This window comes from Triturus cristatus, chromosome 1_1, assembly GCF_964204655.1.
Source record: "Triturus cristatus chromosome 1_1, aTriCri1.1, whole genome shotgun sequence".
NCBI classification, from domain to species: domain Eukaryota; kingdom Metazoa; phylum Chordata; class Amphibia; order Caudata; family Salamandridae; genus Triturus; species Triturus cristatus.
Genome location: NC_140579.1, coordinates 985761806 through 985768221, shown reverse-complemented (window position 1 = coordinate 985768221; position 6416 = coordinate 985761806). Strand labels below are relative to the sequence as shown.

The 6416-nt window shown below is 47.1% G+C and overlaps 1 pseudogene; it reads left to right on the top strand.

Moving 5' to 3' along the window:
• The first annotated feature begins 613 nt into the window (after positions 1–613).
• Positions 614–2524, top strand: LOC146871417 (uncharacterized; annotated as a pseudogene).
• The last annotated feature ends 3892 nt before the right edge of the window (positions 2525–6416 follow it).

Sequence of the window (6416 nt, the reverse complement as noted above, 5' to 3'; positions counted from 1 at the left end):
AGCTAGCAGTAAGCAACAGAAATCTGACGATTCAACCATCGCAATGGGGCTGCAACTGTGTGGCAACAGCTCTCTCTGTTTTTGGTAACTTTTGATCCATTCCAGGTGGAAACAATTTATTTTGGTAATATCTGCCGATTATGCAGCAGATCGATTTGCGCCGAATGTGTCAAATCTATAATTATGTGGAAAAATGCCTCTGTCTCGCAGTCTCACAATCCCAGTGGTCCAGCCTATGACCAAATATTTACAGGGGCAAACACAGGTGGAGATATGTTGAAGGTTACTTTGCATTGCATATTGGGATGAGTGATAAACTGAGTTAGAATGCTAAGGAGATGGCTAGTACGTTGACCATGGGTGACGTGTGCAATGCGTTTTAAGGTTCAATTATGATTTGACTTTGTCCTTTTGTGTGGGTTTTTTGGGTGATCAATGCAGGAGACCATGCACCAGACCAAAAACTGGGTTAAGCTCCTCACGGCTAACTTTATCGAACCAGGGATGTTGATGGATATTCTATCTCTTCCAATTGCAGATACTTGCCCTACCACACAGCAGAGATTGTACAGTCCTCTACTAGGTCCCAAGAAGCTACAAACTAACTTTCAAAATGGGCAAGTGGTCAAAGTACAAGAAAGTGTACAGAAAGGAATGGGAGTCTGACCCCGAACTAAAAAAGTGGATTGCCCCTGTGAAAACAGATGAAGCAAAGGCAAACTGTAAATACTGTCACTTACAGCTGCGGGCCCACTACCATGATTTAAAGCTGCATGCATCCACAGCTTGACATCGTGCGCGCATGGACACACCTAGCCTAACCATGGCATCTTTTGCACAACCAGTTTGTCAGTTATCAAATGACCAGAAAAGGAGAGAGCTTAGGATTGCTGTGCAAACTACATGTAGCACATCAATCAACAGCATTGACAGACTGGGAGAAATTTTAAGTGAAGAAGTTCCTCCTTTCCGTATGCACAGGACAAAGTGCACAGCTTTAATAAATGGACTTTTAGGCCCCTATTTCAAAGGAGAGCTTCTTCAAGATATGGGCAGTTCTCCGTATTCGTTGATCATTGATGAATCCACTGACATTTCTGTAAAGAAACTACTGTGCATCTGTGTAAAATACTTCAGTAAGAAAAGTAGCAGAATTGTGAGTAGTTACCTTGGGATGATAGAACTGCAAGAGGCATGTGCACAAGACATTGCAAATGCACTTCTGGAGTTCCTCAAGGACAGCAGGCTTCCAATTGAAAATATGGTAGGGGTAGGTACAGATGGTGCAAGTGTGATGTGTGGCAAAAACCACTCCACATACACTTTGTTGAGAGAAAAGCAGCCTACTTTGCAGCTTGTACGGTGCATCTGCCACTCGCTCGACATTGTTGCTAGAAAAGCAATGCGGAGTTTGCCCAGCAATGTGGAGTTCATGGTGAGAGAAACCTACAACTGGTTTGCACATTCTCCAAAGCGCCAGGCAGTCTACACAGATTTATATCAAACTCTGGATGGAGGAATGCCATTGAAGCTTATTTCGCCATGTGAAACGCGGTGGCTCATCATGGCGGATTGTGTGGAACGTTTTCTGGAGCAGTATGATGCTCTAAAGCTGCACTTTTGCAACGCATCATACGTAGAACATTGCTATGCAGCTAGAATGCTGCAAGAAATGTACAATGACGAGACAAATTATCTCTATCTTATTTTCCTGAAACCTATGTTGCTAGAAATTAAGGTAGTGAACAAAGCCTTTCAGCTTGAATCTGGTGATGTCCTCCACATATTCCGGGATTTGCAAACTTTATATAGGTCCACTATGAGAAGAATTGTAAAGCCCAGTGTCTTCAGTACCAATAGTGAGAAGCAATTGTGTAATTTGGATCTTCAAAGTAGTGCCATTTATCTTGGGCAGGAGGATGCGGACCTTGGCCTTGACTTCCGTAAAAAGCTCCAAGAAAGCAAACTGCCTGATGCTGCCAAGGACTGCATAGAAAAACGGTGCACAGACTTTGTTAAAGTTCTGGCAGCAGAGTATCAGATGCGCTAGCCAGATTCGCTGAGCCTCCTAAGACATTTGGAGCTTCTGAAGCCCCAAAATGTGCTTTCAGATTCTAAACCTCTGGTTACGGACTTGCCAAAAGAGTATTTTGCAGACCCAACACACATATTAGAAACGCAGTGGCGAACAGTGACTTCATGTTCTTTCAATACCTCTTCAGGCATGGAATCCTTCTGGATTGAAGTATTGAATTATAGAGATGCAGCTGGGAATCATCGGTTTCAGGAGTTGGCCATGGGCGCCATTAAACTTCTGACCCTACCCATATCAAACGCACAAGTGGAGCGAGTGTTCTCACAAATGGCCCTGCTGAAAAATGAGAACCGTAACCGAATGGGTCTGAAACTGCTATCAAATATACTCAACATAAAATTTGGACTAAAGCGCAATGGTCTTAATTCCTCTTCGTTCAAGCCCTCGCCGGAACTGCTAGCAAAGTTCAACAGCAGTATCTACAATTAATTGTTTTACTGTCTTAACATGCTGCTATTCTTGGCAGTGTTATCGCTACAATGGTTCGAGGCAATTCCAATTAAAAAATTCATATGCATGGAAACTGCCAGACTATGGGCTGCTGCTAATCTTGGCAGTGCCTGGCCCAGAAGAAGACGTTTGTGCACCTTTACCAGTCAGAACAATTTTGCCCACCTCAACCTGTCACTGCCAGACTCTGTGATGCTGCTATTCTTGGCAGTGCCACTGCCAGACTCTGAGATGCTGCTAGCCTTCACCGTGCCACTGCCAGACTATGGGCTGCTGCTAATCTTGGCAGTGCCTGGCCCAGAAGAAGACGTTTGTGCACCTTTACCAGTCAGAACAATTTTGCCCACCTCAACCTGTCACTGCCAGACTCTGTGATGCTGCTATTCTTGGCAGTGCCACTGCCAGACTCTGAGATGCTGCTAGCCTTCACCATGCCACTGCCAGACTATGGGCTGCTGCTAATCTTGGCAGTGCCTGGCCCAGAAGAAGACGTTTGTGCACCTTTACCAGTCAGAACAATTTTGCCCACCTCAACCTGCCACTGCCAGACTCTGTGATGCTGCTATTCTTGGCAGTGCCACTGCCAGACTCTGAGATGCTGCTAGCCTTCACCATGCCACTGCCAGACTATGGGCTGCTGCTAATCTTGGCAGTGCCTGGCCCAGAAGAAGACGTTTGTGCACCTTTACCAGTCAGAACAATTTTGCCCACCTCAACCTGACACTGCCAGACTCTGTAATGCTGCTATTCTTGGCAGTGCCACTGCCAGACTCTGAGATGCTGCTAGCCTTCACCATGCCACTGCCAGACTATGGGCTGCTGCTAATCTTGGCAGTGCCTGGCCCAGAAGAAGACGTTTGTGCACCTTTACCAGTCAGAACTATTTTGCCCACCTCAACCTGTCACTGCCAGACTCTGTGATGCTGCTATTCTTGGCAGTGCCACTGCCAGACTCTGAGATGCTGCTAGCCTTCACCATGCCACTGCCAGACTATGGGCTGCTGCTAATCTTGGCAGTGCCTGGCCCAGAAGAAGACGTTTGTGCACCTTTACCAGTCAAAACAATTTTGCCCACCTCAACCTGCCACTGCCAGACTCTGTGATGCTGCTATTCTTGGCAGTGCCACTGCCAGACTCTGAGATGCTGCTAGCCTTCACCATGCCACTGCCAGACTATGGGCTGCTGCTAATCTTGGCAGTGCCTGGCCCAGAAGAAGACGTTTGTGCACCTTTACCAGTCAGAACAATTTTGCCCACCTCAACCTGTCACTGCCAGACTCTGTGATGCTGCTATTCTTGGCAGTGCCACTGCCAGACTCTGAGATGCTGCTAGCCTTCACCATGCCACTGCCAGACTATGGGATGCTGCTAATCTTGGCAGTGCCTGGCCCAGAAGAAGACGTTTGTGCACCTTTACCAGTCAGAACAATTTTGCCCACCTCAACCTGCCACTGCCAGACTCTGTGATCCTGCTATTCTTGGCAGTGCCACTGCCAGACTCTGAGATGCTGCTAGCCTTCACCATGCCACTGCCAGACTATGGGCTGCTGCTAATCTTGGCAGTGCCTGGCCCAGAAGAAGACGTTTGTGCACCTTTACCAGTCAGAACAATTTTGCCCACCTCAACCTGTCACTGCCAGACTCTGTGATGCTGCTATTCTTGGCAGTGCCACTGCCAGACTCTGAGATGCTGCTAGCCTTCACCATGCCACTGCCAGACTATGGGCTGCTGCTAATCTTGGCAGTGCCTGGTCCAGAAGAAGACGTTTGTGCACCTTTACCAGTCAGAACAATGTTACCCACCTCAACCTGCCACTGCCAAACCCTGAAGGATTCTGCTACATTCTGCACTGTCAGAAGCATTTTCCACACCTCAGCCTGCCACTGCCAGACCCTGAAGGATGCTGTTAATCTTGGCAGAACCACAGACTGAGATGCTGCTAGCCTTCACCATGCCACTACCAGACTATGGGCTGCTGCTTATCTTGGCAGTGCCTGGCCCAGAAGAAGAAGTTTGTGCACCTTAACCAGTCAGAACAATGTTACCCACCTCAACCTGCCACTGCCAAACCCTGAAGGATGCTGCTACATTCTGCACTGCCTGGAGCATTTTCAACACCTCACCCTGCCACTGCCAGTCCCTGAAGGATGCTGCTATTTTTGGCAGTGCCACTGCCAGACCCTGAAGGATGCTGTTAATCTTGGCAGAACCACAGACTGAGATGCTGCTAGCCTTCACCATGCCACTGCCAGACTATGGGCTGCTGCTTATCTTGCCAGTGCCTGGCCCATAAGAACTCTTTGGCACAATTGAACTTTCCACTGTCTGAAGAAGGATCTACCATGCTGTTGCCTGGCAAAAAACAGGAGATGGCGCTTGTGTGAGTCTGCAGAATGCACTTGCACTTTATCAGGTATCAGCTCATGGGAACGTCAAGCAGCAAGCCCTGCACCCCATGCCTCGAACTGCTCTCTTCTGATGAGTACCACAAAGTACGAAACATACGTAATTTGCGTATGTAAAGAGATGTTCAGCATTGCTTTGGGAGAATTCAAACAAGTGTGAAAAAACATGAAGCATTGGCCTATATTGCCGTTATTCTGGGGGGGCCTGACGTGAGTATGCAAGCTGAAGAGAGCACCTTTCCCAAGAAGAACGTTTCCGCACTTGCAGTCCCCCAAATTGAACCCAGAATATTTTGGCCCGGCTTGCTCCACACCATGCGATATCAAGTGAGTGACAGTTTTCCTGACAGACCAACTTTGATTTCAGTGTACAAAATGTAAGTTATCTGATTAATGTGGGAGGTAAACATATAATCCATGAAATAGAAGTATATTTGTGAACGTTGTAGTCAGGCTACACGCAAGTTAATGGAGTGGCAAAATTGGGCTACTTTTTGCTACTTTGGGCTACCGTTTCGTTGCTTTTGGGCTTGAAAGTTGTGAAAAAATCTGGCAACACTGAGTGGGACCGAGGGGGAGGAGAAGGGAGAAAGAGTTGCTGTGCCGGGCGGGCAGTACCAATGATTGGAATTCGGTGCTGTGTTCGCTACAAAGGGGATCGACGGAGAAAACATACATCTATCTTGTTGGTATTTTTTCGGGTAATGGAAACAGGGGAGAGGCGTGTGCGATTTCCAGCCTCTCTCTTCAACCCTTTGGTATTTTGGGCAAGAGCGGGAGCCCGCCATTTAAATGTAGCTTAAAGTAGTGTTTTGTTTGGCGGGAGAGGCCAATACCGAGTTAAGTGTTTTCACGAGGTCTGCCTCTCCATTGCGATCTTTAACAATCGATTGTTAAAGATCGCAATGGAGAGGCAGACCTCGTGAATACACTTAACTCGGTATTCGCCTCTCCCGCCAAACAAAACACTACTCTCATGCTTTTTTTCTAAGAGTTGGGCCCCTCGAACATTTGGACTTGCATTTGAGGCTTTGTTTGGAGCCCTGCACGGACTGTTAAACGGAGCACTTCCATCGAGGGGTAGAGACATGGGTGCCAGATTCGAGTCTCGGCGCTCGCTCTAACTCCTGTGATTCTGGGCAAAGCATTTAATTTCCCCATACCTAATTTTTTTTAAATTAATGTGTCCTTGTGTAATGTAACTAAGCGCTTCAACACTTTCGGGTCGAGTTCGCGCTATATAAAACTGTTTCTCAAACAACAATTTCTCCTCTCAATAACTTTCTAATTGCGCCACCGAGCCCCTTACGACTTATTTGCGTTCCAGTCTACCCTCGTGTATCCCGCTTGGAGACTGATTTAATAGCTCCTGGAAAAACCGCCTTCCAGTTTGGTGAACTGTACTCTCAGACGCTCCGATTAGAAAGTCAAAATCAGCATGGATATCTAAAAAAAGGAATGACAT